This window comes from Dipteris shenzhenensis, chromosome 2, assembly GCF_047967505.1.
Source record: "Dipteris shenzhenensis isolate YYH24624 ecotype China chromosome 2, Dip_SZ_1.0, whole genome shotgun sequence".
Classification (NCBI taxonomy): Eukaryota; Viridiplantae; Streptophyta; class Polypodiopsida; order Gleicheniales; family Dipteridaceae; genus Dipteris; species Dipteris shenzhenensis.
In genome coordinates this window covers 18,704,722-18,715,795 of record NC_141597.1, presented here as the reverse complement: position 1 = coordinate 18,715,795, position 11,074 = coordinate 18,704,722, and the positions used below count along the sequence as shown (strand labels likewise).

General features: G+C 40.9%; 1 pseudogene across 1 annotated transcript; it reads right to left on the bottom strand.

The window, feature by feature from the left end:
• Nucleotides 1–291: 291 nt before the first annotated feature.
• On the bottom strand, nt 292–3,927 carry LOC147904427 (pentatricopeptide repeat-containing protein At3g16610-like; annotated as a pseudogene). Its single transcript, XR_015542254.1, has 3 exons — nt 3,717–3,927; nt 3,560–3,630; nt 292–3,437 (listed from the first exon to the last, which is right to left on the bottom strand). The product of XR_015542254.1 is annotated as a pentatricopeptide repeat-containing protein At3g16610-like (transcript).
• Between the last annotated feature and the right edge of the window lie 7,147 nt (nt 3,928–11,074).

Sequence of the window (11,074 nt, the reverse complement as noted above, 5' to 3'; positions counted from 1 at the left end):
TCAAATCTGGGACCTCTGCCATCTTAATAAGAGAGGCAACTAACAACTTTAAAAGAGTTGGACAAACACAAGGGGATCTAAGGATGACATCAGCATGGGGCACTCAGATAGAAGACACTGGAAGGGAAAAGGCCAAGTTCCACAAATCAATAACATCGTATCGCCTCAAAATGAGGGAGCACTCACGCACAAAAATTTCTTACAATCTTTTGAGCCAATTATCCAAAAAAAAAACCAAAGCTTCACAAACAAATAAGCTCAGGGCCAGGGGAGTTCCACCTTTCAATGCCTTTGTAATAGTAAGAAGAAAAAGAGCCTACAAAAAGACAATGTTTTTTTGAAAGTCTTTTTCAGATGCTCAAAGGGACTACCCACAATTGTAACGTTGCTTCAGCTCTGCAGCATCTCCCTTCTTCATGAGGGCTTGCCTTCTTTTGATATCAGTTCTGGGGTGACAAAAATGTCCGACTCAGGCCACCTCATTGCCATGTGCTTGTAAAAGAATGGTTACACCTGTGATTATCTTCAGAGTCTGACTTACAATTCCCCTAGTGGGGTGGTGCTGCTGGGGCACTCATGGGCAGTAAGGGGCTTTAAATTGCCCCCTTTCCTTAATCTGTATTCATTTTGCTACAACTACTACGAACAAATAGATTACAGGGGAGATCATATATATTCCCCTAGTGGGGTGGTGCTGCTGGGGCACTCATGGGCAGTAAGGGGCTTTAAATTGCCCCCTTTCCTTAATCTGTATTCATTTTGCTACAACTACTACGAACAAATAGATTACAGGGGAGATCATATATTTTAAAATGATCAGTTCATACCACAGGGTGTCCACAATGCATGCCGACAGATCAACCCTAAACAACACGAACTGTCCTTGACAGATGCAGGAATCATCTCGAACAAATGATCTCCCATCTTTTAATCCTGGAAATGAGCATCCTCCCATTACGAGAGTTATTTTTAACCCTCTCATTTTCAGTCACACTGAGTTGCTTCCCATGCCATGTTGGGAGCCCAAAAGTTATGGACAAATCTTCTAAAATCCAGCTTCCTTCTCGTAAGACCATTCTATTAAAGGGCACATGATCTCAAGATTTCTGGCATTGCTGAACAGTCCTTGCTCTGATTGTTACCCACCGTGTACTCATGCACCTCCTTTTTTATCACCTCTTTCAGCTTACTTGCAGGCCATTTACGTTGCAACTGCATGTTTCCTCAGCTCCTCCGTTCTAAATGCATCATTCCACCTGCCAGCGCTTCCATAAATATTTGCCATGAGCACATACGAAGCAGAAGAATCTGGATTCATCTGAACAAGCTGCTGAAAGCATCCAAGCCCTAACTCTGCGTCCCCATAGGTTTTGCAGGCACTGAGCAAAGCTGTCCAAGTTTCTTCCGACGGAGGACACCACATAGTTTCAAGAAATTCCTCTGCCTCAAGCAAATATCCTGATCGTGCAAGAAGCTCAACCATGCAAGTACAGTGTTCTAATATCATTGCAACATCATAATCTTTTCTCATTTCCTTGATATACTCCTGACCCTTGAATAACAGGTTGCTATGGCTGCATGCAGTAAGGAAAGATATCAATGTACTAGCGTTTGGCTTCACACCCTGTTCTTGCATGTCCTCAAAACTTTGGATGGCTCTGTGGCCCTCATGATTGATGGCATATCCTTTTATCATTGCATTCCATGACACAACATTTCGAACTGAAAGCTTGTCAAAGACTTCTTGTGCCTCTGAAACTGAGCCACATTTGGCATATATGTCAACCAAAGTGCTGCCAACAAAAAGGTCTCTATCTAATCCCTTTTGTGCAACCTCAGCATGTATTTCTCGGCCCTTGCATACAGCACCCATGCTGCCACAAGATTTCAAAATGCGAACAAATGTGGGAGCATCAGGAGAGATGCCCTCCAGTTGCATCTGTTTGAAACATTTCCATGCTTCCTCAGCAGGTCCATGCTCGGCATATCCAGCAAGTAGTGCACTCCAAGACACAACATTCCGAACCGGCAGCCTGTCGAAGACTTCCTGGGCAGCTGAAAGTGAGCCACATTTTGCATACATGTCGACCAAACTGCTGCCAACAAAAAGATCTCTTTCAAATCCCTTTCGAGCAATCTCAGTATGTATTTCTCGGCCATTGCATATGGCTCCTATACTGCCACAAGCTTTCAAGACAGCAAGGAAGGTGACAGAATTTAAAGAGATGCCCTCCAATTGCATCTGCTGGAAACATTTCAGCCCTTCATGACCATGCCCACGATCAGCATATCCTGCAATTAGTACATTCCATGACACAACATCTCGAGATGGCAACTTAACAAATGCTTCATGTGCCTCTGTAAGTGAGCCGCATTTGGCGTACATGTCAACCAAAGTGCTGCTGACAATAAGATGCCTTTCAAATCCCTTCTGTATTATAACAGCATGTATTTCTCGGCCCTTGCTTATGACTCCCATGCTGCCACAAGCTTTTAAGATGCAAGCAAATGTGATAGCATCTGGAGAGATACCCTCCAATTGCATGTGTTCAAAACATTTCAGTGCCTCTAGGCCGGGCCCATGTTCAGTATATCCTGCAATTAGGGCATTCCACGAAACAACATTTCGCACTGGCAGCTTGTCAAAGACATCCTGTGCTTCTGAAGTTGAGCCGCATTTTGCATACATATCAACCAAAGAGCTGCCCACAAAGAGATCTCTCATAAAACCCTTTTCTGCAACCTTAGCATGTGTTTCTCTGCCTCTTTTCACGTCTTTAAGACTAGCACAAGCTTTTAGGAGGGCCAAAAACGTGTAGCTGCTGGGATGTACACCATCCTCTTGCATTTTATGGAACATATTGAGAGCATGCTCCGGTTGGCCACAAAGGACATACCCTAACATAAGTGAAGTCCATGAATGCTCATTATGATGGATCAACCTATCAAAAACTTGCTGAGCGTCAGGCACACTCCCGCATTCCACAAACATTGGCACGATATAGTTCCCAAGGCCTCTATAAGCTTCGAGACCCTTGTTGCGAAGATGTGCATGCACACGCTTGGCGTACGCTAAAACTTTCTTTTTCCTGGATTTCTGCAACATGCAGATATAATTGTCAACCGAAGGCAGCTGAGGCGTACGGTCCAAAATACTAAGGGTCTCTTCTAAGCTCAGCATACTGCCATCGTCTGGTAGTTGTGCATTCGTCTGTAGTCCAGACCTGGATCTGGCATTGCACATGTAGTGGGATCGGGCCAGCTCCTCCGTCGGGTTTGAACATGTTTGTCCTTCCTTGGCATGGTTAGGAGATGCTTTGCACCCACTGACTCCTTGGCTTCCCCCAGTTGGAAAAACCTTTTTTTCGAGGATATCTCTAACCCAACCTTCGTTGTCCCAGCAGTCTACCCACAGCATCTCCTCCGGAATTTTAAGCCTGAAATCCGGAGCCCTTGGTTTTGTCTGTTAAAACTAACCACAGAGTCTAGAGAAACCAGACTTTTACGTTAATTCGACGGCTTCAGCTACACATGTTGTCCGGACCCATGGGTGACTTACTTTGGTCTTTCTGCAGTCATTCGTGAAGTACTCCTGCCATAGGCCCGCTGTACGTAACCTGCGCTGCCCAGCTGGCAGCAGGAACACAAGGAAAAGCCAGTTGGAGACTGAAACGCGGTTATGAAAAAGAAGAGGGTGTGGGGAGCTAGAAGCAAACCTGAGCTGGAATTGGGTGAGGTAGTTCCAAAACGACTAGCCGGGTTATGTATGGTGAAGGGAGGAAGGCGATGCAATGGAGCTCCTGGTGCTGCTGATGAGGTGGTGTGCATGGTGAGACTGAGGAGAGCTCCAGTTGAAGACATGCCGTAGCACACAACCCAACTATTCCTCCCATACCCTCCTCAGCCACATTAAAAGGATTTCCTGGAAAGACCAGAGACTGTTTGTCATTCACGGATTGAAACCATCATCATTAACATTGAAGCAGACAGATTTGCTAAGCCTCACAGTCTCTTGTGCATTCCGCTCGTCCTTTGTGCTCCTTTTCCATCCACCTCCTTCCATCCCCCCCCATGGCAGGTCAGGATTCTATCTGTATCGGGACGCTATCGGCACTTTCAATTTCAGTACAGCACAATGGAAAAACTAGGTTGCCCGTAGGCTGCCTAAGGTGAAAGAGAGCAATGTATAAAATGTTGATTATAAATTAACGATGAAGAAAGGATCTTGTGAAATAACGAAAAAGTAGAATTGGAAACTCTTAATGCATAAATCGTAATGTTAGTTGTAGAATAAATGAAAACCGTAGAGTGGAATTTGAAATTCTATATTTACGAATATGTGATGTAATGTCATGTATGTGAGTGTGTCGACAAATTAAAACAATGAATAAAGAAGAATAATAATAATATGAATTGTATTTTGAATGTTTGGAAATGAAGTCAGACAAATGACATTGTTGTTTAAATCAAATTGTTGCACTTTAAGTAGTAATATTTTTTCGCACTCGTGGGGTGTCCTTTTATATTATTGTAACCCTCTGAGACCGATGTTATGTCCATTCGTGCAATGTATTGACGGTCTAAGTTATTTGCTTCCACTGTATTCAGAGTTAATGCCAAGACCTCCACGTTGAAGTGTTTTTCAAATGGTTTATACATGTGGACATCATCGATCATTTTAGATTGTGGGTTAGTTTTGTGTCGTTTCAGACATGTTTCAATGTCTGTAGTTTGTCCAACATATTTTTTGCCATTCCGTAGACAAGTGATGCAATAGATAAAATTTGTTACCGATGTGGTATTGTTGTTTGACATGGCTGGTTCCTTATTTGTGTCTCATGTTCATAAAATTGAATAAAGGATGAGTGAAAGTTAAATCTATTATATGGAAAAAAAAAATACTTCAAAAGGATGTTTTGTATTGTCAGTAGGGTTTTACCTTGAGTAGGTTGCTTTTTGGGTTCTGAGAAGATTGCTGCTAATGGCCCATAGTTTTTTCTGCAAATTTTGGGTCAATTTTGTATGCTATCTTGTCAATGGTTATTGGCCATTCACCCTGCTGTAGATTGTACGCATCCTTGAATTGTTGTAATATGCTGTCAGTTGCTTGGTTGTCAAGATCGGCAAGCTCTTCAAGTTCGACGTTAAAGGGGCAAAGTGTAGAATTGTAATACAAAAGATTAATATTCCCTTGGTATGTTTATCAAGTATCACTTATTCGCGGCAACAACTCATCCATGGTCTCTTGGCCATTGGATAGCTTTTGTATAATGTGTTTTATCAATCCATCTGCGAGCTCGTTGCTCGCCCTAGGTCTATCCTATAGAATCTGCATTACTTTTTCCATCAAGGGATGGTATTTTTCGTATGAATCAAATCCAAAGATATATTCTTGTGGTTGTATGCCTACCGCGTTTGCTCTTCTCATCTGTTTATCGTTGAAGAAAATCTTGCTCTCTTTTTTCTATTTTTTTAAGGCACGTCCTTCGTCTTCCTTTTTTGCTATAGCTTTTCGTTTGAACAGTTGGAAAAGCTAAAAAATGAGAATGAATGTATGAATAAAAATGTAGATTGATGTTAAATAGATTTGTTTCCTCAAAGAAAATAGTTACGCATGCATACGTACCTCTTTCGTAATAGCCACTTTTTGGGGAAAAAAAAAAGAGGCATCCCTTTTGTACGATCTGCCAAAATAAATAGTGATTGAGTTAAACAGTGAAGGGATGTAGAATGTTGATTGGCTTCAAAGCACAGGTTTGAGATTATATGTTGAACTATATATTTAGCGTTTTAGTTATTAATTAAAAATATCGTATCGATGATTAATGGATGGTGAATGGATATTACCTTTTTTAATTACATTGCGGGTATACTATATGAGGCATGGGCACAAAGTCGAAAGGTTTTATGCTATGCAAGATACGAAGATGTCACCGGCTCATGACTCGAGACAGCATGACATACGTCACAATTCTGGAGCAAACGATTCACGTATGACAATTAATGTCTTTTCATGTAGTGTCAAGCCTTGTGACTCGTGTTCAATTATCACAAATGCGAGCGTTTCAGGACCTTTCGTGTGTGCTTCGAGTGCCTAAGTGTAATAGGCTCGCATGTGGAAGAGATGATGGCATGAATCTTTGTCAACATGCATGTTGTTTCATGCCACTCCAAGTTACGAATAGTTGCTATTGCTCCATTGGCAGCTCCTATTGTCAAATTAGTATTTTCTATTAGCATGATCCTAACACTAATCACTACGTGGTGAAGCTCGTGGAAATCTAGATCGATTATCCAATCTTGTAATTCTAGAATGTTATATGCATTTGATATGACCTGTACTCGCATGATGTCAATTATTGGAAATTGCGATCTCAGGATATTGTCGTTATATCATTGTGCATCCTCTCTGTGCATGCACAAAACAGTGGTCTCTGTGTCAATGAAGCTTTGTGCCTCCTCGTCTGTGATGATTGTCCCAGCGAGATATTGTTCGATCTGATCTTCTGTTGGTGTTGCAGTGCGAATGATGTTTAAGAAGCTATTGAAATTTGGATCTTCTAAGTGTTGGATTGAGGCATGCATATGGTGAAATGTAGCCATTCTCTAGAAAGGTGAGTTGTTGATGTGGCACTTATGACAATATTCCTTGGGAGCAACTCTACATTTGCATACTAGCCGGAGCTGCTGCACGTCACCAAAAAGAATGTGGAATGGATCTAGAGTATTGTTGTTGCAAATCTCACACAACTGTCGAACTAACATGTTCATCATTTGACATCTCATCATGGATATCTCATCGATGATGATGGTGTTTGCAGCGAGCAACACAGAATAGCAATCGTCTAATTTGGAAAGTGTTCTACGAAACATCTCATTCTTCTTTGGAAGTGTGAATTGATGATCGACTATTGTCGCAAGGCGGCTCAAGCGTAGTGCTGCAACACCAGTCATCACTAACTAGACTATGGACTTCCCATGTAGGACATGATGATAAGTTATGTACTTTATCATGAACGTCTTTCCCGACCCAGATGTGCCGCAAACAGCCCTGTTGCTGTCTCAAAAATAGTATTGTAAATAGCTCTTTAATCTTTAGTCAAGGTCGAGGTCTCCATCTCCTTGAACTCGTCTAGTAGTTGCAGAATTCTTATGCAGCTGATTTCTAGTGTGTTGTCGCTTGCATCTTTGCAAATGGTGAGGGAAGTAATGTTGAGCGCTCGCAAAGGACTCTTTTGCAATATCATGTTAGTCAATTGTTGTCGTTTTTCATCTAGCATATGAATCTTACAGTAAGCTAAGATGGGCGTCTCGATGTCCTACTCCGTTTGGACGATTCCACAAATGTGAGATCCAAGAAAGTACGATCATGTTCGATTGGATGGAGAGAGCAGTTTATGTTCATTTCTGAAATGGATCCTTTTAAGTAGCTCATTGAAGAAGAAGCCCTCAAAGTGGTGAGCTGGATGGTAGTCAGTGAAGCCGACGAGCCGAGAGCTCGGATATACATAGTTGTTGAATGAGTCTATCATTGTACCGTGTTTGTATATCGCCTTCATTCTTTTTGGGGTGTGAATGACTTCCAATATTCATAAAACGTGAGCTGCTCTAATACGCTTGGCCACCCACAATATGTATCAATAGGATGGATTGTTGTGACACAGTAGTTTCGCAAGTACCTTTGTCGAAGCTCGGGCGGTGAGGAGTCGACCGAGTATACAGCCTCGCTCTACGATGAATATTGGGTACTTGTAAACACGTCAATGTTGCCTCGGTTGATGTTGGCTTGGATAGCATGTATGCGGCAATCATCTTCAACTTTAATGGATCAAGTGTCTCAAGGCCCAATCATTTTGCATCTTCAATATTCAAGTTTAGATCTCCTACAGGCTCTATCTTCATGGCATACTTTAGCAAGTAGTATGAGAGGCCGGTGTTTATGATTCTCTGAATGTTCATGTGCCCTTGCCATAATAGCAATACTGCAGCATGGTATGGGACGACATTCTGGTGTTGTTGGCTGGGTCGGTAGAAGTTAGAACATCCATCGATGTGTCTACGGATCTACAGATGCCTTCGTCTCTGGATGGTTGTCGAAAGGAAAACCATACTTGCACTTGGCAAACGGTTGTGGACCAGTCTTACAAGCGCTGTTACATCTATGCATCTGCTTTCTTTGGACAAGCGTGCATAACTTCATTTCGAGTGAATGGTGTGGAAGTTGTGAAGCATTGTCTTCTTTGAACGGGACATGAGCATCTATTTCATTCATTACTCGCTCAATGTCATCATCATGTAACCATAGCATAATGTGCGCATGGAGCCATCCGCGACTGTGCACTTCCTATCTGACTAAGTAATGCTTTACTCTTCCCAATAAGCCATTGTCACTTAAGATATATTGCTGTAAAAACTTTTGAAGTCTCAGGGAAAATCATTGCACACTTGACGGGACAGTCTTGCTAGGTGAATTGTGGATTATATTGCTTGACAAGTTCTTCAAGGTCATCAAACTCTAACCATCGTGTGTCCGTAACCTCATCAGCTATCAATGTTAAGAATATGTGAGGTAGGCGCCACTCATCAACCATTGTCATTAGATCCGTCAAGTTCCTGTGATGCCAAGAGGGCACTTGGGATTGTCGTCAAGATTTCAAACTTTAAAACGTCTCTCATTAACTCATCGTTTATCATGTTTGGTCTCTCGCAACGCTTCCAATCGATATCTCTTTATAAAATAGTAGTCTGTGTCCGTGCACTATCACGAATGCTTGGCGAACTTGGTACATGAGCAACAAATATGGTTTGTATAGTGTGAATAGCAAGAAGAATGCTGAAATTCTCATTTTTAAGTACTCATGAAAGAAAAGTCGGCCATCATGTGCACCATGACCAAAAGGGAATAGGAATGGAAAAAGCACGATCTCAAGTGTCAACTCCTCGCCTTGTATCATGGCATTTTGCATTACAATCACTTCTCGTTTGATTAAATTTCCCTCTGTACGTATCATGATAGTTCTGACTTCTCTCGTCGCGCTGGTCCGGAAAATTGTGACATATTTGGAATGTGGTCAATTCGCTTGAAGACTAACAAATAGTTTCTATCATGAGCACTACCCATTGCCTCAAATGGAGAGTCAGCAGAATGTTTTTCTATTATTTATGCGATAACATCTGCTGTGACAACGCTGATTCCTAGCCTCGGATGAGGCCTCTCAAGCATCGTCTTGTATCGTTGTAACAATGGGTTTGAGATGAGATTTAGAGATAGGATGTCTTTAGTATATGATAATAAATCTTCAGTGCTTTGGCAAAATCACTCTTCGCAATTCCAACATATTAAAGGATTATCCAATAATGACCTTGATGTCAATTGTCCCGTTGCCAAAGACTGCATGACTCTTGTTGTATTTAGGCTAACATCTAATAATGACAACATTTGCCCATGGAAGACGTTTTCTCGAAGGATCGATTGTATGTACTCGGCTTCGTAAGAAACAGAGTAAAGCTTCAGAAAAGGATGTGATACACATGCCTTGCAAGTCATACATGTTGCTAGTCCTCCGTGAGACTTCTCGGCGTGTATGTGTAGCAAGACATTTGAGAAGCAATAAGGAGGTACTAAGTTGGATTGTGATAGACTATTAGATTGTGTAAGTTTCTTGCTTTTCCCAGTCCAAAGCTTGCATTTTCCACATGATGCACAGAATTGTAGCTTCTTGAAACAGAGTAAAGCTTCAGAAAAGGATGTGATACACATGCCTTGCAAGTCATACATGTTGCTAGTCCTCCGTGAGACTTCTCGGCGTGTATGTGTAGCAAGACATTTGAGAAGCAATAAGGAGGTACTAAGTTGGATTGTGATAGACTATTAGATTGTGTAAGTTTCTTGCTTTTCCCAGTCCAAAGCTTGCATTTTCCACATGATGCACAGAATTGTAGCTTCTTAATGCGTTGTGAGCAGTCACTATTCCATTCACTTAGCAATTTGTCTAGAAACATCTAGGATATTGTTGAGGGCTCTAATTTCTTTTTCTTTTTGTCTAACATCCTAGTTATAGCTAGGCATCATTTCTTGATAATCCTGTCTGTTGCCATTATTCTAAATGTAGGTGTCATGCATCTATCGTAAGCAAGTGTGTATAAAATTAGTTTATATGTTCTATAAATAATGCAACATTAATCAAGAACAAACTTGAAGTAGCGAGTTTCTTCTTTATGAAATTTGCAGAACTATGAAGGATTTTCTTTGTTGTAAAGTTTCCTTTTTTTCCCTCGTAAAATTTTTAAAAAAAAGAGAAATACTTGATTATAAATTAAGCTAACAATAGCAGGTCCGTCGAAGTAACGTGTGTGGTTGAGCGTTCCCTTCTTGCAAACACCTTGACACAAAAATAGAAAAAGAAGAATTTAGAATATGCAAAAGCAATTTATTAAAAAAGCATCAAATGGAAAACATATATGTGTGTGTGTGTGTGTGTGTGTGTGTGTGTGTGTGTGTGTATGTATATATAATTTATATAACCACACATAGTGTGGGCGGGGAGGCGATGCGCTTCCTTCCCCAAAGAGTTATAATCCGAGGGAATGGGCCCTTCCTCTTGCGCTGAGATTATCGCGACGACTATGTAAGAGACTAATATATTACCAAGATCTCAATGAGCATATCTGTATTCCAAGTCGAGCATCATCCAAGTTCTTGTACAGACCAAGCATATGCATCTGCAATACATTCGAAATAGAAACAATGTCAAAATATGGTATCATTGAACAATAAATTATTAATCTAGCTTGTAATGGGATTTCTTGGATCTTTAAAAAAAGTAGTTTGCACGTACCAGTCACACACTTGAAATTAATCAATCCACTATCTTGACTTAAACTACTCACAAGTTGATGATACATTATCTTTAGTGTATTAGAACTTATTTATTGAAAACTTGAGAATTCAGAACTTCATATCATAACTTTTTTTGCTTTTTAAATAGTTATGAATTCAATGTAACATAGAATATAGGATCAACCAGCATACAATGACTTTGTATATTCAATTTGATTTTATTACATCAAAAAA